This window comes from Lathamus discolor, chromosome 2 (assembly GCF_037157495.1).
Source record: "Lathamus discolor isolate bLatDis1 chromosome 2, bLatDis1.hap1, whole genome shotgun sequence".
Lineage (NCBI taxonomy): Eukaryota > Metazoa > Chordata > Aves > Psittaciformes > Psittacidae > Lathamus > Lathamus discolor.
Genome location: NC_088885.1, coordinates 64,243,987 through 64,268,171, shown reverse-complemented (window position 1 = coordinate 64,268,171; position 24,185 = coordinate 64,243,987). Strand labels below are relative to the sequence as shown.

The window sequence follows — 24,185 nt, the reverse complement described above, 5'->3', positions numbered from 1 at the left end:
TCCATCCCTCCTCCCCATCCACCCCATTTCCTTAGCTAATAATTCAGAGAGAAATTCTTCTTAACAGGCTGATAATATTAGAGTCGTCAAAGTGAGTTTGCACACCTTCCTCCTCAGGCTTGTCAGTCCCAGGAGGACTAACAAGTGGGTCTTGCTCATAAGCACAGCATCTGCCAGAGATTTGATAAGTTCTGTACCCACAGCCAGTTACTATTGGTGGACTGTGGAACAAATCTGTGAGGGAGGAAAGTCCCTTCTGGACTGTGCAGCTTTATAAAGCAAGCAAACAAAAACAGCAGTATCAGCCTGAGAACCGCCTGTTTGGTGGCCTCTAAGTCAGTCAGGCTTACAGTTAAAATAAATAACCTACCAACCCACCACCAATGAAAAAAAAACCCCAAACTGTAATCTGTAATTGCTCCTATCTGTTAGGAGGCTTTTGGTTTTTAATACTTATCCTGTCTTTTCAAATACTGAAACTTGGTTAAAATAAGTAGAAGTATAAAAAAATGGACTATTTCAGCAAGGGCTCTTTAGAAAATTCAGTAAGTCTATTTAAAAATACATGCACTTTAATGTGTGCATTAATGCATTGCACTTTCCATGGGGGAAGGCTGCTATGACACCCTCAGTAAGAGGTTTAGAGGTGTCATTGATCAGTCTGGTGTTGAGTGGTCATTCTTAATGGACTGTATTGTCCAATGGGCCATCAAGGCCCATCAGCTGGCAGACTTAGAGACAGCTCTCTACTACTCAGTCTTAAGTGGCTGGTTTGGCATACCTGCATTTGCAACTCCCATCTTTTTGCTCAATAAAACCTTGTAGTACTTCATGGGGGTCAGGGAAGCTTGAGCTGGCATTGCCACTGTGGTACTGATGGGTTTAAGTTGTGGGCACTTGTGGGTTTTTTCCCTTATTCCCAGAAATTTTTACAAAATTTGTTTTAACAAGGAGAGTGAGCTTTCTGAACAGCAAATCAGGGACATCTCTGTTAGCTTGAATCTCAGCTGTGGGTGTTTAGGGACAGAAGTGCCATAAGCTGTGGCATGAACTTGGTGGGGGTTGCTTAGCCAGGGTAAAAGAAGAAATTGAATTCTTTGCTAGATGAGCGGTGTTAAAGGTGCTGAGTTTTGTAGTTATTCCGCTACATAATTGCATTATATTTCCTTGTGAGCTCGGACTTCAGAATATTTTTCACCAAGTCCCAATACCTATCACCTAAATGTATGAGCATCTTAGCTTGCATTTTCTTGAAGCACATTTCTTTGGCTTGTGGTTGCCAAGAAATGCTTGGAAACACTGCAGAAGTGCCTATATAAGAGTTCTTTTAAAGTGAATTAACAAAAAAAAAATACAAAGCCACAACTTAATTACCTTTTACATTTAATAAAATCTTGTGATTTTAGAGAGGCTGACTCATGATATTTGAACGCCAGGAGTTGGCAATACTGCTAGATGAAGTGTTAAATCATTTCAAGATCTGCCCTGTTCATCATCAGCCTTTTTTCACAGAGAACAGGGAGGAGATGATATACGTATAACCAAAAAGTAAAGCTCATGCAGAGATATCATTATTAGATGCTCAAAGTGGTGTGTCCTCTCCCTGAATGAATTTTGACCTGAGAGTGAATATGTTAATAATCATTCATGTGGTATCTTCCAAATTCCAGGCAAAAAAATGTTTGAACATCTCGTTCAAGATGATACTATACTGCTGGAATGTCTTCCATTACCTTGTCCTGCAACATATTACTTGAATGAGTGATAGCATTTAAGTAGTGTTGCTCAAATAACACCGCTCATGCCCACCTGCTTGGGATTTTGTTTTTCACTTATAAAAATCCAAAGGAAAGGCAGAAATGTTTTAAGCTGAATATTTGCCCCTGTACAGGTCTTATCACTTCCACTTCTCCCATTCTCCCCGAGCACAAAAATCTTTTATATTTGTGGTTTATGTATGTCTTGTGGTATTTTCTCTTGCTATTTGACTACTACTACCTTTATGTGGTATGCTCATGCCTCTGGGGCAGAACATAGTGGAGGAGGATGTTTAAAATTAGGTGCAAAATTATAAATCTTTGATAAAATGCTGATAAATCTTTATGTAATGTACATTTAAAATCACTCAGAATCAACAAATCGTGTTGCCAAATCACAAGCCAGCAGTGCTTTTTCATGCTGATAGAGCCCTGTCGAAAGAAAACACTGTAGATCTGGATTTTCTGACAAACTTTCCTGGATCCCACAGGCCTGTGAACAGAATATAAAATAACCCTTTTAATTATAAGGTAAGCTAAATATCATTAGATGGTATTGGACGTTTTTAGCTACGCCTGTTTTGCCAACATGAGAGTATCATGAGACACACAGAAGCTGGGATGCATAGGACATTACCTGTGTCGTAAGAATGGGCTTCCTGCTGTGGAAGCAATATTGTGCCTTAGAGGCCTGTACAGCGCCCTCAACTAATAAACTGAAAGATGCTTCTTCTCAATCATCTCTAGTTAACATAAATGGGTGAAAAGGGTGTCAATCACAAATATACATCAATATATATCCATAAAAAACAAATGGTTTAGAAGCTGGGTCACTAGTTAATCAGAAATGCCATGGAAACAACATCAGCTTTAGTAGCAACGATGAGATCACAGACAACAGCTTTAAAAACAGCACCGAATGATTCTGTGAATTTCTTGCCTGCTGTGCTTAATATTTTTAATCCGAAATTACTAATAAAGATATCTGTTGCTCTGGCAGATTTCAGGCACAGGTTCCCAACACGAGGGGTAAAGCGAATGTCCTACTGTCTGCTGCAAAGGCAAAGCTTGGCCATATTTTTTCGTAGGTATTTAAGTCCTAAAGGGACCATTACAGCCATGTAGTTTGACTTTCTACATAACACAGACTAGAGAATTCAACTTAGTGATTGCTGCCCTTGGGCTAGATTTCAAAAGTGGAGAGAGATTTATTCCTTTCTGTTTTTTTTCATTTGATCCCTTAGTGTGTTCAACTGCCTGAATTGGGCTCTTTGTTAAAATCTGTAATATTAATTCATGTTTTGTTTTCAGAATATGCATATATATATATATATAAATAAAAATACATAGGTGTATGTACAGACACATTTAAAATGGTTTGCATTTGTAGTAATAGTTGGCACCACCATAGAGGTGACTTCGGATTTGAAAGGATACATAGACTCATAGGAAAATTGGGGTAGGAAGAGGATGGCAGAAGGTAGCATGACCTTCACATGCAAGTCATCATAGGTCTCTGGTGAAGCTTTTATACTTGACATTAAGTCAACACAGGGAGTGACTAGAGGCCTACAGAGAGAAACGACTTGTCTCACTCTGAAGAAACTGCCAAAAATGTAATGTAGGATGGAGACCTCTCAGTTGGGGCTCATTTTAAAAAGGCAGAAGCAGCCCAGGAGCTCAGCCCTATGCAGGGAAGTTAAAAACTCCATCCCTATACCTACTCTGGGAAAAGGCTGGGTAGAAACATTCATACTGAGAAGCAAGTGTGGATCCGCCTTCTTTGCTACCCATTGCATCTGTGCTGGAGTGAACCTGCAAGACTTTGTTTTGCTTCAGAAAGTTTTTAGTGAAAGCTCCATTGAGATGAGTTTACCTTACATGAGCTAAAAATAATTTTTAGAAAAGGCTGCAATCACTTCACTTACTCTAAGGACTATGATAAACCTGATGGGATACTGTGCAGACCTTCCACTGTTTGTGTTTACTGCCACTGAAGGCCCTTGGCCACCCTCAGAGAAGCACTTTCTGTTTAGTGGTCCATTAAGTGCTGTAGTCTGATTAATGAAGCAGACTTATTTATTGTCACTGGAAGTTGCCCTGGAAGCTTGCGTTAAAGGAAAACTACAATGAAAAGTTATCACACTTTGGATAGGGAGATATTTAAGAAGTAAGAATATATAAAAATGGATTTTTATTAGGATAGCTACCCTCTCTTTCACAATTCCCATAATAACCATGACCAGGCTGAATGACCTCCCAGTGGGTCTTTTTATTGATACTTCCCAGCAGGCGTTTCAGTTTGATAAGTAGGTCAGGATTCAGTTGGTCTGATTCCCATTTGAATGCATGACAAAACAGAAGGATTTCAGCTTTACTGTCAAAAAGGTTCTACTCTTTCATGTTCAGGTTATCTAACATCTAGAGGGCAGGTGCAGGGGTAAAAAAAAAAAATCACAGTGGGGAGAGGGATAGTAAGGAAAAGAAAGTATTAAAATTTAATCCTCTGAATGATAGCATGACTAATGACTCCATAATCTCTACTCTGCCATTTCCCATCTACAGCAGAATTGTCCTGCTGCAGATAGTCTTTAATGTCCCGAATTATTTCGTAGCCACCTTTAATTTATGAAGTGATCTCCCACTTATCATCCTAGCGCTATCTTTTTGGAGTGGAGGAGAGGGTGTGTTGATACATTCTGCCCTCCTCCACAAAAATGCAGAAGGTCCAGGGGGCAAAACTGAACTTGCTCTGACAATTCCTGATTCTCCCTTTTCTCCACGCGCCATGTCCTGGGAAGGGAGCTCATGCAAATTTCCCAGTGCCCCTCTGGCACTGAGAAGGGAAATTTAATCTAATTTACTAATTCACCCATAGGCTTATGATGAATAGAAAATGAAGAGGTGTGTCATCTTGTCCACTGAAGTTGGGGGGGATGAGCTGAAACCAACAAATACATTACAAAAAAGATAGCAAGCTGGAGTTAAACCAAGTTCTCATTGGTGAATTATTAGTCCAATGTTCTTTATAATGTCTAGTTTCAATCCTAAGGAGGTGGAACTTGATGAGATAATTACTTTGAACTATAGGATTCTGTTTGCCCACAACAAAAGCTTGTAGTGTGGTATCATCTCATCAAGCCCATCCCTTTTTCTCAAAAGTTATTAGTTTTCTTTTAAATTGGATGTTCGTCTTTTCTCATGTAATGAAAGTGGCACAGTGACTGGAGGTATCTGGAACATATCAGGATTTATCTGAAGGTAACTACCCTCTGCAGGTAGTTCCTACGCAGTCTGGTAGGGAAGAATCTCAGAAAAAAAAAGGAATGTCAAGGGGATATTTGCTGCAAATCTGGTACAAAGTTGGTGCCATGTTTACTGCCTCGTACAAAAAAGATGAAGTGAACTAATATTATTGGAACATGTTTTGAGTCACAAGTTTCACAGAGTATGGACATACATTATATGACTTCCACAAGGTGGAATGCAGTATATGGAGTTTGTAGGTTCATCTAACTGTGGCTTGCAGCATCATTGGTGTGTAGTAAACACACCTTGGGTTTCTCTTGCATCCCACCTTTGCTGACCATTTGTTTCAGCCTAGAATATAGGTGCATTTGTGAGTATATGAATGAAAGAGTTCCTGCTTTTATTGCTTTGCCCCATGGTGTTAGGATATGTATAATATTTTACCAAGCAGTCACTCAAAGTTATAGGGTTTTTAAATCCTTTTTCTAAAAAGAATGTGATGTACTGGTTGAGCCTTGTCATTTTGTTCAGGAACCTAGAATTGCTGGATTTGCCATCATTTGGTAAGGAAAGGGGATGAAGGAAAGTACCTTCAGACAAAAAACAATGGAAAGATTTTTCTGTGGGTTCCATTTTGAAGGATGCAGCAATATATTATAGATAGAGCACAGGACAAGCAGTTTGGTACCTGTTCATTTTTTTGCCACAAATATCATACTCTGGATATTGAGTCTATTGGGTCAGACTAACTTGCTGTCTTGTCTCCACAACCCTTTCTTGGCCTTTTATCCAAAACCAAGTGTCATATCTATTCTTGTCAATTTTATGCCAGACATATCTTCAGTTTGAGGACTTGACGTTAAATGGGTGTGGGAAACGGAAGGTCGACTTGGAGCTTGCTCTGTGCCTTGACCTAGCGATGCAGTGCCCCTGGGAACAGAACTGGGTGATGGGAAGAGTGAGTGCTGGCAAATGCAGAGGTGCGAGTGCATAAGCAAGGCAAGTATTTCACAGCAGTATTTTCCCTGTCTCCAGTGGCTCCTGGTTCAGGGGCTTTCTGAGCCAAAGCAAGCTGTAAACTCTTTTCTATGAATTTCACTGATTTTTTTGTAACATCCTGCGGCAAGGAGGGTGCAGCAACCCTCTCGACATACTGTGTGCAGAAGCATCCCTTTTCTCATCTTTGAAACCCCTACCTGTCTTTTCCATTGATACAACCCTAGTTCTGTTTTTCTGAAAGGCATAGAATAGCCCTTCTTTCATTCATCTGTTTTGTGGTCCACTTATGATTTTCAAGATTAGTGTCGTGTCTCTTTAAAAAGTTGTAAATTGTGGTTACAATATGAATACAGTCAATGTAGTTTAATGGCAGGCTGTGTAACAAAAAAGCTAGCAGGAAGTTAAAACAATGAAACATCCTTCAACAGACGTTTCAGTGTGATTAAGAGACAATACAGGAGCTATTAACTGTCAGACTGCAATGAAGTTAAACAGCTTGTTTTGTTTTTACTGGAAAGCAGAAGGACTATAAAGAATTTTAAATGTCTTTCAGATCAGGGCAAAGGAGTTGCTAAGAAGCTATTTCCTCATGTAGAAACCTTACTGAAAGGTCTGAGGAGCTTGAACCTCCTAAACTGTTTTCATAGGGAATAGGTAGGAGAGTTGTGTAAAGAGACTATTTGTAGCTCTAAAACTCTTTTCGTTTGAAGTTTTGTCCTGTTCTTGCCATTCAGACAGACAATACTGTGGTACTTGCTCTTTGTTAGAAAAGTAGAAGAAACAGAAGTACTGAACCCTGACAGACCCACACAGGTAACCCCTGTTGACATCTAGGGCGCTGCAACCCATGCTAGAGTCTAGGCAGAGAACAACTTGGAAGTTCCCAGGAGAACTGATGAAGATTCAGGTTTTGTCAGTTGAGGAGATACAATGAGGGCACTATGGAGGGCATGGGTGTTTGGGAAGCCCTACAGGCATTGTTTTCGTTTTCATATATTTTTAATGGTTTCAGGTTTTTGCCTCCAGGATAGGTACGGTTTAGGGAACTTGTAGAAGCATGCAGCATCTTTCAGAAACCCCAGCCTGCGTTTATTCAGAGTTTAATACCTTTGTTGGCATTGATTTCTTTTTTTTTTTTCATTAAATTATATTTGGGGGTTTTTTACTTGTCTGCATGCTCTGGCACTGGTTACACTGAAGAAACTTACGTTTCTGTAATCCTGACTTTTTGTCTATTAATGCTATTTTCTGTTTTAGCCAGAGGTGTTAAAGCAGGATTTGGCTGACTAACTAGCCGCAAGTACTTTTCAACACTAGTGCCTCTTAACTAATCTTCAGACCGATGTCAGTATTGAATTTGGAGATGTTTAGATACGGATCTCAAAAGTTATGTTCCTGGCTGTAAAAATGTCCTATAGAGTGCAGGATTGTGAGCAGAAGATTCAAGCTTCACTTCCAGGGTTTCTCACTGACTTGCTTAGTGTTCTTTTGGTGAAGATATGAGCTGGTTTTAGCCTCCATGAAACAAGTACATTAGTTTCTTACAGCAGTGTGGCTCAGTGTGTTGCTTGGAAACTCAGTAAGGTTCATCAGTGAAAGACATTTCTGAACGATACCTTCAGCAGTGAAGTTGGTACTTTGAAATTTCTTGGTAGAGTGATTATACCAAGTGTTGTTACAGATCTCATTTTATCTAGATTGTCCCCCAGCCAAAGGAACTTGCTAGATCTTTACATGTAGCAAAATCTTACTGCTGTGGAGAAGGTGATGCACAGATTTTTCTATGCTCTGAAGTGCTTTACCAATGCTTTTTGTCCCTCCCCACCATCCCACCCACACCCACCCCCCCCACCCCCCCATTCCTCTGCTTTGGGTCCTATGAAGTTACTTAGGGAGCTGTTGAAATATGTACATTCTGAAATTCAGGCCTGGAGTCCTCAATCCTAAATTCTTCAGTTACTGTGACCAGCAATGGCCAAATGTACCCATAACATCCATAGACGGCAGCAGCCACAGATACCTCATGGGGTGAGTGGTCCAGGGACACTTTCCTTTATTCCCTCTTCATGAAGAAGTGTCCCTCTCCTTCTTCTCGTACATAATCTCACCCCTCAAAATTGGACCCCAGCCAGTGTAATTGCTCCACACGAATAAGGGGACATGAACCTATACTCCCATTTACCTCTCCCATCCCTGCAAACTGTCAGTCATATTCCTTCACTGATATTTTTTTCTACAAAAATGCACATTAAGCCCATGTTTGGTTTGTGTCAAAATATACTTGCAGATGCTTGATAAAAGTTTGTAACCTTGGTACTGTTCTCTCTGTATTGCAACTATTTACATGTTAAGATGCCCGTGTGTGAGTATTGCAAAATGCCTGAATTGGAGATTACGGTACTTGTTAGCCCCTGCTTTTGGTGGTCATTTAGGAAGGCAGGCTTGGGAGCCCTGGCTGAGCACCAAACCTGTACTTCCATCCTCACCTAGGTTTTTGCTCAGCTCCCAGGAGTGTTTCTGATCTGGGCAACCAGTTATTGACTTAAATGTCTGCCTTTTACTCTTGCTTGAATATCCAAGTATTTCAAAGCTGTGGTATTCTGGCTGCTTATGACACACAAGTGTGTTCAAAATGCTACCTGGCTGGAGAAGAGATCGACGCTCCCTTCTCAGTGAGGGTCCCTGCTGCTGCAAGAACTGTCACAAAGGAAAAATGTGTGAGTCTGTGACTTTTAGTCTCTTATGGACAGAGCCATCTCTTACAAAACCTTGCTTTGGCCATTTTCCAACTGGGATAGGTTAGAAAAGTCTGGCAGTGGCTTCCATGAGTCTTCCATGTCCGACAGACTGGGCCAGGTGGACCATTTCACTCAGCAGTTCATGCATTTTGCCAGCCAACTTCTTTTCTATGCTGAATGACTTCTGCAGCACATTCTGGGCAGCTCCAGTTAATCTCATCCTTTCATCCTCCTGTGATCTCGCTCAGTTTCCTGGAGAATCAAGTGTGAAGGTGCAGTTGGCCTCTTCTGTACTCCAAGCCCTCAGGCTGCCAGTGCTGGAAGGGGGAGCACAAGGTAGCTTATGCCTTAGTCTTCAGTGGCTCCATGACTGGAAAAGTGCCTGTCCTTGAGGAGATCAGTCCTCCACTGGATAAATCTTGATAGCATTGATATTTCAATACAGATTTTAAATTATAAACTGTGGCCCCTATATACTAAACCCTTCATCGAGTTGTATGCTGAATTTAGAGAAGAAGGTGTAAAATCAGGCAAATATTTCTAGGAAATAAATGGGCAGCTACTATATTTCTTATGTAAATAAGATATAGAATATACAGATAGCTGGTTTAGTGTCTACCGCTGTATTGGCATATGCAGATAACTGCTTCATGTGCATGTGTGTTAACAGTAACTAAATATGAAAATTGAACAGTCATGCAGCACTCTGTTTTCCCTCATTTCACAAAATCTGGCCTGCTTTATTTGGCAATGTATTACTATTTTTTTTTTTTTTTGGAACATCTGTACAATATTTACTGAATTCATAAGTCAAAATATGAATTCAGTTTTCACAAATTTAAGTACACTTACCATTTCTGTGGGCTTATCATGCTTGCATGTAATAGAAAATTCACAAGCTGAATATTATATTTTGAGAGAGAAGAGCATTCGGAAAGATGTCTAACACAGAGAGGATACATCAGATGGAAAAGTCCTCAATATGCTGAAATAATTACAAGCTCCTTTTAATAAAATTTATCAATGGGCATTTTCAGATGTGGTTTAGGATACTCACTCGGAGAATTTAATAAGCTAAAGTCTATAAACATTCCATCTAGGGACTAGAATCATTATTTGAACTATCTTTAAAAGTTCTGCCATTTATTCAATAGTCTATAATGGGCTTTATGAGCTGTAGGGATTCATTATGCAAATACCTATTTAAGATTTGTATGGGCCACAATTAAAAGCATAGCTGGATAAAATGTATTGCGTTTTACATGCCCAGTAGAGAGGCTCCAAAGTGAAGTATCATCTCCACTTCTTCAAATTATTTTTGTACCAAAGAAACTTAAGAAAATTACATTTTTCATTATGAATACCTGTGTTGCCTTACTTTCCCTCACTTATTTTATTTCCAAGCCTAACAGTTAAAGTCTACCATTAAATCAGGACAGAAAATGAGACTTGCATGTTGTTGTTTCGGGCATGTTCTTACGAGACTTTTTTTGCAAGCATCTTCAATAGGATTATATCTTGAAATGCACGTATGTGTATAAACTTAAAATGGCCGGATTTTATGAGATATTTTCAAAGCAGTAACTTGTCAAGCTTGGGGTGTCAGTAAATTATCTCCTTGATTCCTTAGGAAACTGGACTGGTGGCAAGGGTTAACTCTGCAAACATCAGATGTTAACAAATACTTGCCTTCATTCTTCCTTTTGTCCACAGTTGCAGCATTTCATTTGCCTGGAGTATGATCTGATCAAAAGAGGAATACAAAAGAGTGCTGTCCCCTTCCACTGTTTTTCATGGAAGCTGAGTGTACATTGACTATAAAAGACTTCAGGCTTTCTCTACCTTGCATTTGCCATCAGTGGCGTTTTTGGTCACATGTGAGGTGCAAATAAAGGCTACAAGAGTCTCTTCAGGACACTAATATATAAAATCTTCACCCCACAGAGTTATCATTCTAGTGTTAAGTTGCAAATGAAGTGGAAAATCTGTGATAACAGACGTAATAGTAAACCAATTTGATTGGGGCTTTGTGCCCTCTTTTTTGTGTCTTACAAGAAATAATTATTTGTATGAAATGGAGTATATTTTCTTCTTTTTTGTGTCAGTTGTATGAATTTTATTTTATAGAGATTGTGGTTATTGCATTAAGCTTGTTCATGTTCTCCCCTAAAAACACTAGCAGTAGTATTACAGGTGATATGTTGGTTTGTACCCTTTATTTCACAACAATATAAGATGAAATTACCCTTCTGCTGGAAATTGCATGTTTTCTACCTATCTCCTCCCTTAATGTTACCAGATTGTATTAATCATAAATGTCAATGAAGTCTCCAGATGACTTCCTGACTTTCGACAAAAGGCCTTCATCTCAGCCTCTTAAATTCCAAGGTCAAGGGGAATGTAGCATTCAGAATAATTATTAGCATTACTTTACCTTGACATTTCAGCCCTGCTTTCAGTTTAGCATTCGAACCAGGCAGTGGAGACGACTGTCATCTTTCAATTCACAGGAGGGAATTGCCCCAATTAAACCTGACTTTAAGGATATCTGAAGCGCTGTATTAATGTGCTGTCCTGTTTTTTTAGAAATGCTTCATGAAGGAGAGAAAGTTTCATTAAAAGCACCCAAGATTTACAGTGACCAGAACAAGCAATTTTTGAATTGCAGTTTCCCCCCTAGGCTAGGATAAATAATCAGCGCTTCTCGTTTTCAGAGGAGCCAGTGGTTATACTGCTCTAAAGATTCTTTCACCTTTTGTTTCAGCTAAACGGTCAGAGTTATGATTTTTTCTCATCCTGAACCATTAGTGGTACCTTGTCATTGTTACGTGCATTGTTATGTGTCCAGGATCTTGCCCCCATCCATTGTACATGTATTTACTTAACATTTTTAACATCATATCAGGAAAGAGGGACAGAATATATTGTTTGTTGTTTTTTCTCCCCAGCAAAGAAAAACATTTTCACCAAAGCACAGATGAAAAGAAGACACAACCACCATGCCACACAGAACCCGGCGGCTATTTGACCTTGACTGGGTGGAGTGCTGGCAGTCTGGTTCAGTCAAACAGTTTCATTTACTCATTTCCTGCAAACTTTTGATGCTTTGAGATTCTAGAAGTGTGTTTTGATAATGAGGTAAATAACTGTATAAACGTCATTCACCATATATTGGTCAGAAAGCAGGTGCATATAGATGAATGCCAGACACCAGTTAGTCTTTAGAGAGCAGGCTTTTTTGGTACAGTATGGAGAATAAATCAAGTTCTAGTGATAAGCACCACTTATTTCAATAACTTTGTTCCAATTCAATCCTTGGCAAAGATTTGCTGTATTGAAAAATGGAGCCACACTGCAAAAGGATATACAAGACTGCATAACGTTAGCTCTCTGTTCTTATTAGTTGCTTTTCCTGATACACTATGCCTTTCTGTCAAACCTTGAAGACAAAATTGCTTTGCATGTTTTAGACTGTAAGTCATGGCTACTCTCCAGCTGATAACAAATTGCTATTTGCATCTGTTATGATTGTGTGCCCAGTGTGTGATTTTACACAACTGCTGTGGCCCATATTGTTTCGATGGAAGTGAAATTTATTGACTTCCAGTTAAATTTGAATTTGGGACTTCACCTAACTGGAAAGTAAATTTATTGATGCTAACAATCCTTTTTTTTCTAACCTGGCTCCATGCAGATTCTTACCTGAAATGCTTTTGTCTCCAGCACAAACATGCTCTTTCTTGTACTCTTTATTTTTAAGTAGAAATCCTGCATAAATATCACATGAACATATAGTTCACTGCACTGATATGTAATGATCTGCAATGTGTTTTCCCACAGAATTTTCCAGCAAATTTGACATTGTTTTCTACTTAACTGCTCTAAGTTCTAACGTGGCTTATACTTAAAAGACAAATGGTACACAAATGCCGGAGACTTTCTATGACAAGTTTGTTAAGCAATGCACCTCTAATTTATCATGGATGTCCACAGGAGTCTCAAGTTCTTTTCCAATTTCCATTTCCTTCCCTGCTTCCTCCTGTTAGATATTTACTAAGGATAGCTGACTCATCTTTAGTGAGTTTATGGCCAACAGTTCCTGGCCCAGTTTTAGTCAGCTTTCATTGACCTAAGCTGTGTGGTGATTAATTGTGCTGATAACAGAAGTGGAAGCTTCTTTCCTCCTGCCTGTCAAGCTTAACAAAAACATTGAATCTGAAGAGCATGGCAGAGATAGAGGATTGATACTGAACACTGGAAATGACCCTGTGCTGTCTCAACTAAAGATCTGGCCCATTTTGTGAAATAGAATTAAATTTATTCGCTTAATACTTGATTACACAGGTGCTCCAGTAAAGCACATATGTTGCATGCATATATACATGTAAGGATATAAAAGAAGCTGTTGCTGGTCTTTTGCATCATAATTTTTGCTGAGTACTGTCTGGTGTTGGAAGGGGGCTTAAAAGCATTTCATTGAACACCTATGCATTTCCTTATTTTTTCCTTTTCCCTACGTTAAAAATGTATTTTTTAATTGTATAACAATGTTTTGCCAGCTATCATCTTAATCATAGAATTGTATCGCGGAATCGCAGAATGGGTTTGGGTTGAAAGGGACTTTAAAGATCATCCAGTTCCAACCCCCCTGCAACAGGCAGGGACACCACGCACTAGACCAGGTTGCTCAAAGCCCCATCCAGCCAGGCCTTGAACACTGCTGGCAATGGGGGCAGCCACAGCTTCTCTGGGCACCCTGTGCCAGGGCCTCACCACACTCACAGGAAAGAATTTCTTCCTAATATCTAATCTAAATGTGCCCTCTGTCAGCTACAGCCAAGGGGGGAACCCTTGTCCTGTCACTACATGCCCTTATAAAAAGTCCCTCTCTAGGTTTCTTGGAGGCCTCTTTTAGCTCCTGGAAGCCGCTTTAAGGTCTCCCTGGAGCCTTCTCTTCTTCAGGCTGAACCCCAATTCTCAGCCTGCCTCCACAAGAAAGGTGCTCCAGCCCTCAGAGCATCTTTGTGGTCTCATTGATTCTAATCTACCAGATAGGACCCTGGAGAATGTGAAAGAGAGATTCAGAAGCTATCTGTAACCCAGCAAAGCTGGATCCCATGTCATCCAACTGCTTTATATAACCTTTTGGGGAGAGCTCCTGGGGTTTCTTCTGTATTCCTTCAGGATTACCTAATTCCGTAAAATTAGGCTTTTGCATACTAGCGTTTTTCTTCTACATCTCCCGCAAGCATGTTTCTGACACTTTTGAGCTTGTAGGGCTGAGAACACAAATCTGTCACTTTCCAGTGTGCTCTTTTATTTTTTGCACAAGCGGCATATATTCCTTCCTAGCAATGAGCTGCATTTCATAAATTCACCTTTTCAGGAGACCATTTCTAATTTACTTAGTTCTTTGCTCAGTCCCACTTCTAAGCCCTCGGAACCTAAAGCTTGGGAGACAATTATTTCCATCCCTGAAGAGGCGTCTTTCAAAACCCCTTTGCATCTTGTGAGTTAAGTGTTTAATGTTTCAGCTGGAGATTGGTAAGTGTGAGAACAGAAGCTGAATGGAATGAAACGTTTTCAGAGCCCATCCATTTTAAATAGATTTGGCCCCAAACTTTCTTATTTTTCTTGTAAATTATATTCAGCTTCCAGTGAAGAGGAGCTAGAGATTGTTTTCCCCCCTCTCAACTGGAATAAATACAGGAGTGCCTGGCTGATAATAGATCTGCAGCCGCACAACTCCAAGGCCCTTATTGTCTGTTGTTTTCATTAAGTGATGTATGTCTTCACAGTAATACAGAAATGCTAACAAAGGAGTGCTGTTAAGTGTGAAGGAGCAAATAGATTCAGATCTATTTTTGGAGTCAAACAAATTTTCTTGGAACATAAAAAAATGAAAAATTACTCCATGCTGACAAGAAGTCCTAAAAACTCAGTCTGAGGTAATTTATGTGTGTGTACACACACAGACAGGTATCCTGGTCTGGCTTTTTAGTTTGAGACTGTTATAAAAGTGATTGAAAACAAAGGGAGTTGTTTGGGAGCACTGCTTCAGTGAATCAAAACTATTAGGGATTTTACTGTTGTGAAAACAGGGTTTATTTAATAGGCCTCTCCAAAGTTTTTCTTTCCTTTGCCTCCAAGCCAGAGTGGACACTGGCATGTGAGATGATTGCAGGCTGTGAGTTTTCAAAGAGGTTTAAAGTAACAAGACCACCCCAGTTGCTCTGCTAATGCTACTGCTGCTGCTGCCCTTAGAAAGAATTCTGTAAGTGTTTGAATTGCAGAGGCAGCAAAGTAATTGAGGAGACTTGTTCAGGAAGCAACTTATGAACATTTCCTTTCCCAAGAGCTCTTTGGCCAAGGACATGAAAGCAAATGTAGCTGAAAGAAATCTAGTAAAAACCTAAATGTAATGGCATTGATTTTCTGATTTGTGTTTTTCTGTTGTTTTCTTTCCTCTTCTGTTTTAATGCATCCTCTGTGCTTTTTCTAACAAATTACAGTATTCCACGCGCTGCCTCAGAAATTTAAAAAAACCCAATTGAGCAATTAAGCAGGTTTCCAGAAGCCATTGGGCTGCATGGAGAATATGCTGGCAGCAAACAACTGATATAATTTAATGAGGTGTAACTGAGTAATCTGGGGCATCCAGCAGGTTTTTGCTATAAGGGGCTACATCAGAAGGCCCTTCTAACAAGTACCCTGTGACTGGCATTTGGAGCTGTCTTTGCAGAGCACTTACGAAATGCGTTGTGCTGATGCTGGTCTGTGGGCCCTGATTTCCTGCTTTTCACCCATTTAATTAATTAGAGAAAAACTGAGCCAGAGGGTAAGTGACTCTAAGGTCTCATACTTTCTTTTCGTGCTGTGTTACTTACAAAGAACTTGAACAGGGAGGTGACCTTGCTTGTAATTGTAACATTCCTTATTTTTTATTTAATATGAGCAAAAGTCTCATCTGTTAGGTTCACATACTCTTAGAATTATGGGCCTTGAGGTGCTTTAGATTTGGATACTTCCGTAAGGAAAATTGTGTCCATCTTCCATTGCAGAAATGGTTATCAAGTTTCCTGAGTTCATGTCTCATTACAGAAATAGTGCTATTTCAAGAGAAGTTAATGTTGCACAATTTGTGACGCTGCTTATGTACTCTTTCTATGGGTCTGAAAACATCTGTGATGTGATTATTATAAGGACAGTAATGGGCACTAAACTGAAAACAGAATATTTTTTCGCCTTAATTTTTTCAAAGACTAACTTGAAACTTGTTAATGCATAGAGGCCATTTCTCCAGTGTGAATTGCAATAAGGTCCATTTTTTCACACCAGTGGTATGTGAGTCCATAATGCCCTGGCTCTGAACAAGCCTCCCCTGCTTTTGGATGACCAGATGTTTAGAAGAGCCTTTCCTAGAAATTAAGTCCAGTGAGTCAAGCCTGCTGTGGTCTTCCCCAGAGAAAGACCTCTCCCAAGAAAATGCCACTGCAGAAGAAGGGCTATGTTAATTGGTGTAGTTTAAGAATATTCAATTTAGAAAATTGGTTGCTTGTACTAATATGGAGATATATCTGGGAGAAGGTTTAGGTTTTTGCTTTATTTTGGGTTCAGGGTTTTTTTTCTCCTAATGCCTCAGTTGGTGAGAAAACAGAGAGCTATAGAGATGCTGCAAGAGTGGTGCTGCAGCATAAGCAATGGGCAGGTACTTTGAGTGGTCCCCGAGATGCCTGCTGCCCCTCAGAGCACTACTTGAGGGTGGCCTGCGAGTCAGCACCCACATCCACTGCCCTCCCAGGCGCGATGCTGGGCTCAGGGCTATGCTCTCCACCAGCCAAGGAGGAGTGAGGCAGCAACCCAGGAATTTCCAGGGAATTGCAGAATACAAGTTACATCTACAGTGCATATTACTGGCTGTTAGTATAGTGTGTGTATGCGTGTGAGGGTAGGGAAGGGGTGTACTGGAAGCTTCCTGTGTCCCATGTTTCTTAGCTCCTGCCAGGGTGCCTGTGATTGAAAAAGGGGCTGCTGCTTCCTTGGAATCTTGAAGTGTGTAGGAGAGAAGAGAGAATAGGCTTCCATTTCAACTGAAATCACTGCAGTGAGCAAAGATGGCTCTTCCAAAGTATCAGAAGCTGTTGAAACACACATCATACAAAAAGGCAGGTAGCTAATGGGAGTGTTCTCCACAAAAATGTAGTTTTTAGTTCTGCTAATACAGCATCTGTTTGATCAGTTTGCTACAAAAATGTGTTCCACTTCCAAAATGCTTCCAGTAGTTTGTATCAGGTTGGTGCTATGACTTCACCAGTTCACTAATATTTGAGCTGTTTTGTTTCTAAAATCTACACAAGATCGCAAGAAGAAATCTGTTTCTCGAACCTTAAAATAAATATATCAACACCCAGTTGCTTCAATATTTATGCTGAAGTAGTACCTTGTGACTGTAACTCAGTCCAGAGCGTGATTTTAGTGTAATTTATAATCCAGTAAATGTAATTTATAATCCGTTAAAGTGTTAGAGGATGAAGGTAGATCCGGTACACTGACAGTGTACTCAAAACACCACCTGTTATAAACCAAGGCTGAATGAAGGTTTAGATGGATATGTCTCTTTACCTGTGAACAGTCATTTTTAAAAATCATTGTATTTCAATCTGATAGTAAAACAATAGAGATCTACAGCTGCTTGCATATATAGGCTGTTATGGAAACTGTGCTGGAAAGTTGTGTGGAGGTTGCCTGGATGATGTCAGGTTGCTTGTTTAATTTGGAGAGGTTTTTCAGCTGTAGATGCTCAAGTTATGCCCAGATGCAAATGCAGTTGTGACCACTGTAGTCAGGCTGTTGAAATTATACCCATAGAATAGCCATGGAATATGTTTTGCATGAGCAGCTACTTGAAATGTTTTGCAAGGGCACCTGTGAAAAAAAAAAAGGAAAGCTAACAGAAAAACAAGTCTGGCACTGCTTTAGCGTGAGGTGTCCCTGCCCATGACAGGGGGGTTAGAAATGGATGATCTTGAGGTCCTTTCTAGCCCTAACTATTCTATGATTCTATGATTGCTCACTCTAAGAGCTGAAAGCCTGGTGTTGGAGCCAAAGATCTAAAATAAGAATGGGCAACATAACAGGCTTTTTTGGTGATTAATATAAAACCTCTGCTAGATTTCCTAACTCCAATCAATCCTAAATGTAATAGCAGGTTAACAGTGGAGTGAAACATGTGAGAGAAAGAGCAAATGGGCTGCATTTTTCATAGTAAGATCCATTAGAGAACTGACACACTGACTAAAACTGGTTAAACCAGGATGCTGAAGCCTGCAGGAGTTAGATGCTTTTACAGGTATCTGTTTAAGGAAAACCCACACCTTTCATTAAAAAAAAAAGAAACCCATTCTACATGAATGGGCCAAGTTGTCTTATCCAGAAAACTTTGATCAAAAACTTTGGTGGTTCTTCAAAGCTGATCCTAACCACTGTGGGTGGAAAGCCAAAGTGAAAAGTATGTGAAGGTTTTTCATGCCTCCTGCTTTCCTTTTAGTTGGAAATGCCAGAAGAGGAGCTTTCTCATTTCCCATGTGGTTATTTCCCCTGTTTCTCATCATTCTTAGAGTTCTTGGTGAAAAGGGGATTGTGGTTTGTGATTGTGAAACCTCTTTGCTGTTCAGAAAGCAATGTTACATGAGCAGAATGGTGATCTGTGCTAAGAGGTGATATTATTATTCCTTCTGTGTTTTTCCACCACTAGCTTAAATTCAGGCTTAGCAGTGAGAAGTACTGAGGCTGCAGTTGTTAGTGCAAGTGCAAGCCTTTAGTACATCTCATCTATACTTAATGGAAGTTAATGATGTCAGCATCTCACAGGACTTGCCTTCATACTCTGGTTTAAAGGAGGGGTTAAGTAGGTTACAGGAGTGCTTTCTGCTGTCTTTTCCTTAAATGTCATATTTTCCACACCCCTGCCTTAGCGACAATCTAATCTGGGAAAAGTCCTGTGTGGTAATAAAGAGACGCAAAGCTACCCAGTCAAGCCTCCCTCTGTAAAGTCAAGGAAAGCACTGTTGGCATGGGAAGCCAGTCCATTCAAGGGGGAGTTTAAGTGCTCTCCACTCATCCAAAACTGTCTCGGGAAGTTTTATGAAACTCCACAAAGGCAGTTGTCAGACTGCAGTGGGTGGGAAGACCCGAGAAACTGGGTGGAGTGGTGAGAAAATTTTAAGAATAGCTGGCAATTAATCTTAGCTCCTGGGACTTAGGGACTTTCCAATGCTGGCAGGTCTCAGTATGTGTGTTGTTATTCAGGCTACATGCCAAGAATATTTAATGCTGACTGCCGAGTGTGTTGGAGAAAAGTCATTGTGCAGGCACTGTCACTCAAAGGAAACACGCCACACCATAATCATTGGTTCAGCAGTCATTTTGCAGACAATGAACGCTGGCATTTGGATAGCAAATGGAACAAATAGCAAAAAAAAAAAGGTGGGTGGGTGGGAAAACCTTTGTCTTTTTGGTAGTTAAAACCATTAAACCTGTTAGTGTACATTGTCTGTACATGGGTCCTGAGATGCTGTTGCTGTTGCGATAATGAGAGTGCTGTGAGATTGTGTTAGAGCACATGGGGAAAAACTGACTGTTGAAATAACAATGGCCTTTTGTGGTGAATAAATGCTGTCTCTGTCCTGAAAAAAAAAAAAGTACAACGTAAAGGAGCAAAACCAGAGAAAAATTAATGAAGGGTGGCAGAAAAGAGGAAAACTTAGTTTGTGTGTACTATACCAATGTGAGTTGCCCTGCAGATTTAAACTGAACCTGGACTTCAGACCTGATTTTGTGTAGTGTGATACCTGTTAGTTGTGACAGGCTGGGATGTGCCCTTCTTTCTGTAATACGTCAGTGAGTGTTTACGGAATAAACATATTTAGAGAGCTGGGCTGAGCGGTGAGACTGAGAGAATGAAGAGATGGGAGTCTCTTCCTGAACTCAGCTATGGGAAGTGTGTTCATATGGTAGTATTGCCCCTTTAGGTCACACCATGCCCGTTATCCCCTGCTTGTTGCGCCATGTATGCCAGTTCGAGGAGGTATTGAGGCATTCCAGCAGCACCTGGGGCACCCATGCTGTACACACATGGGGTGCCCCTGACACTAAGCGGTGACAATGGTGCTCACTGGTGCCTTGCCTGCACCACATACCTGCTGCACCCGCCTGTCACCCTTCAGCCCTGCCAGCTTGCTGAGGCAGCTCCAGGCAAAGGGGAGAAGCAGGAGGCAGGCAGAAAGGCAAACAGAGCTCAGCCAGCAGCAGCCTCTCAGTGGTTGCTGCAGGGCCAGTTGGCCGCCTTATCTTTGGGACTTGATAACCCCGGCGCCAGAGCCGGTCTCTTGCAAATTATCAGCTAGTCACTGCTTTAGATGTGCAGGACAGGATCACTGCCACACTTTGTCATGGTCCTTAAGGGAATACACATAGTGCTCCAGGGCACTCTGAGAATGTACTCAATTATTAATAACCATTATGATTTTTTTTTTTCCGTCAGACTCTAAAGTCTTCTTGGTCATCATGGATTATTTATATCCCCTAGTGCTAGTGCTGACTGCACCAGCTCTATATCATCAGCCCTCCAGCATCTACCTTTCTGACTGGCAGATATCCTTCTTCCTGTACAGTACTCCCTGCTACACCACAAGTGTAGCTATATGTCTGATCAACAGATGTATTTCCTGTTCCCACCATTGTGGATGCAGCCATAGTGTAGTGACTTCAGAAGGTTCAACCATGTCTTTAGTCAATTCAGGATATGTTTTGTGGTAAAGAACAGGTAAAGGAGGTAGAAGATATTTGGGGCTCAACTCTGGTGGTGGCTCAAAATTGTGGCCTATGGTGGTGGTAGGTGGTAGTGGTGTTAGTGGTGTTTATTGCCCCATCCTTTCTGATGTTTAAGACACCCTACTCCTCATCCAGCTGGTGGTAAGGTTCATCATCCCCCACCCCACCTTTCAATGGATAGCTTGATGCATGTCCATCAGCATCATGCTTTCTTCCCATGAAACATCTTGTTCTAAAGGCAGGATCACCTCCAGCTTGGACAATTACCATTCCTGGTCTTGTGAAAGTTTTTTTTTATTTGTCATTGGAATCTGGCCTCTGTGCATTTTTTTGACTGCTTTTCCTTCACAAAGAGATCCTATTTCTGCCTGAGAAACAAATGCCAAACAAGAACCGGTTGGGAATTTTTCAGACAGATCATTGACGTGGCCATTGTAAGCTGCCTATCTGAAACTTCAGTCCTGTGCACACTGCAAGGCTACGTTAATGGCAGGTCTTGCCCCATTTCCAGCATTCACCACACAAAGCTGACTCACCACAGGCTCTGTGGGAGGCAGTCTCAAATTTGAGTCGTCTGGAATGCGAGTTATGCGGAGCCTTCGTGGAGGTCCCACGGGCGACAGGACAGGATGCTCCTGAGGGAGCAGTGAAGGCCCCTTCATGTCTTTGTCACTGTGGGCAATGGAGCTGTGTCTCTTGGATGCCACCAGAGCTCTCTGCAGAAGCAGCTGAGGAAAGCAGTCCTAGCAGGAAGAATGAAATGGGAGAAGCTTAACTTAAAGAAGCAAGCAATAGATTAAGTAGAGATTGGAGCAAATGTTCAATGTGCAAAGCCTCCAAACTGAGCTTTAGACACTGAACTGAGCAGATGAAGTGAATAAGCAAAGAGGTCAACATCACAGGTACTGACAGTGTTAAGCATCTGTCTAATAAGTCTGTTGTCCATTGGTTATTAAAAAAACCAAAAAAAACAGACAAAAAAAAAAAAAAAGGAAGAAAGATCTACCCTTTTATCAATTGTCTTTTCATCTGTCCCAATAAGAAGAATAAATGTATTCCCTGGTATAAAATGTAGAATTACACTGCAGGGAAGAGCAAGCGTAAACCCTGTCTTGTACTAGCACTGCCTACCTCCCATGAGCTAACTTTGCAGTGCAGGGCTGGGCTTGGTAGAAAGCTCCTGGGCCAGAGACCTTGACTGGGGGAAAAGTACTAAGTCCATAAAGGGCTGAGGGTGCACTTTGTGGATAATGTTAAATCACTCTAAAGGCTTAATGCCTTCAAAGAGGCTATTACCTTACTACCTTCCTTTGCTTCTGCAGTTTACACAGTGCATGAAGTTTCACTGCCAGGAAAGGACTCCACATTTGAAGGTCTATGTCTCTTTAGAAGTTTGCTCAGCCCCAGCGGTGGGAGGTTGGGGTATTATGCCAGAAAAGTGGGACCCCTGCTTTAGGCAGTGGTCTGTCACTGGAGGAGCTAAACCTGCTGTGTAGAACTGAACTGTCTCTTTGATATCATTAAAATTCTCAAAGCAAGTTCCTGTAGGAGCAGTAGAGTTGTAGTAACTGCCAGGTATCTATTACTCTGAGAGCTTTAGGTTTCCTCCCAAAGGTTGGATGCTTGTCTTCAAAGCCAAGGCCTGAAACAAGGTCATGTAATTTGGAGAGGAGAAGGGCTCCGCAGAAAAGCTGAACACTAGAAGCTACATGTGGTAATAGAAGGGTTTTTAACCTTAAAGTCCTTTGCTGGGTTTCACTGTGTTTACATAGCTAATTTGTTGATCTAGGTTTTTTGCTTATGAGATGCAGGTAGCTCCAATAATGCCATAAAAGCAGATAAAATAATTTATCTGAGAATGTGTGTGTATATTACATTAAAAAGTAAACTAAGGCCTTTGTGGTATAGAAAATGTTAACTGACATAATAAAACTGACATTTGGTGTCATCAGTGAGACAAGATTATAGACAGTGATGAGACAGTGATGTTACTAATGGTATTGACATGCAAGAAGAAGCAGCAGGAATTCTTGCCTTTCATGTCATCAAAATCTAAACACATGGCTAGAGCCAGAGGAGAGTGTGTATGACAGAGAAGAGCATAAGAGAATGGTGATTGTCTGTAATATTTCCTACACTGAGTTTTTCCCTTTTATTTTCCTACCTGGTTTCCTGGTTTGTTTAGCCTTGAGGCTGAAATTAGCTGTAATTTCCATGGACAGCAAATTTTGGGTGTATGGTATAAGCAGTAATGCCTTACCAAAAATATGCTTGCCAGGCTTGTCAATACAAGAATTCAGAGGTGCTAATTTCTGGAATGTGTAGTGATAATGTAAGTGGAATCAGGATTCAGAATTCAGTTAGAGTAAACATGGCATCACCCAGCAGCCCTTATGAGAAAATCCCAGTATTTTGTGTTCCGTGGACGGGCAACCTAATGCTCTCAGAAGAGATTCCTCAAGTGCACGCAGTAGGTAGGAGTCAACCTGAACTTCAGGTATATCAAATGAACTGTTTAAAAGTGTAAAACTGTTTCTGAGACATAATGCATGACATACACACCCCATAGACCCCCAACCGCACTCCGCCAAGGGTGTCTTCTGCTTTAAATGCCCTGCTGTCTAGCTGTAAAGGAGGAGGGAGTAGTGTTGCTGAGGACAGGAGGTTATGGAGTAACCTGGTTGGGGAAGAAGCCAGATTAAACAAAGGTTTAGCTCTATAGCTGAAAATAGTATAACTTACCGTTTTCCTCTGCCAGTGGCTGACACACCACATTTTTTGTTCTTTAAAACCACAGTGAACCATTCCCAAAAAAGGAAGTGTAACCTCTGCTTTCTACACTTCTGTCCTTCCCCTCATCTGGGGAAAACCTTTCCTTGCTGTATATTTCTCATGACACATTTGACTGGAGGGTTTCTTCACAGCGTTTCTGCTGGGGGCTGTTTGTTTTATCTTGCATTTTGCAGTAGATAACAGACCTGTATGCCTCATAGATTAGAGTTGGCAAATTTTGCCACTAATTTCTTTAGGTACAGATAAAATGCCTTAGTCTCCCCCTCATGTCTACTGCTACAAGCAGGATTTTTAAATGCCTGTTAATGGGGGTGCTGAGTGATTTCTGTGTTTCCTTTGGTTCTCAGCTGGCCACGTGTGCACACTAATGAGACACACTAATATTAAAAGCGCAATTTGCAGCGGAGCAGAGGCCAGCCTAATAAATCTGCTGTTAGTTCAGGCTCTGCGGTGATGTTGCTGCACTCGGGGGGAGGAAGGGCAGAAGCTGGGCGTTGGGCCTGAGGGACAGAAAAGGAAATCAGCCGTGGGCAGGCAGAGAGGCAGGATCTCTGTTGCTGAGGGCTGGAGGCAAAAAGCAGCAGTTTCTGAAGGAGTGTTGGGGCAGGAGGCTGTGCAGAAAGCAGGCTGTGGAAATTGTGTTTCGGGAGGTGACTGCACTGCAATAAGAGGATGAGTGATTTTGGACAGAAAGGTTCTGTATAGCTGAGAGTAGATAGCAGAATATAATGAAAAATAAATTAAAAAAAGTGTTGCCTTAATTTGAAAGCCTCTTCTAAGAAGACAGAGCAATCAGTTTTTCTTCTTCTTCTAGTAC

At 40.9% G+C, this 24,185-nt stretch overlaps 1 pseudogene; it reads left to right on the top strand.

The window, feature by feature from the left end:
- The first annotated feature begins 5,775 nt into the window (after positions 1 to 5,775).
- On the top strand, positions 5,776 to 5,949 carry LOC136009515 (U2 spliceosomal RNA; annotated as a pseudogene).
- The last annotated feature ends 18,236 nt before the right edge of the window (positions 5,950 to 24,185 follow it).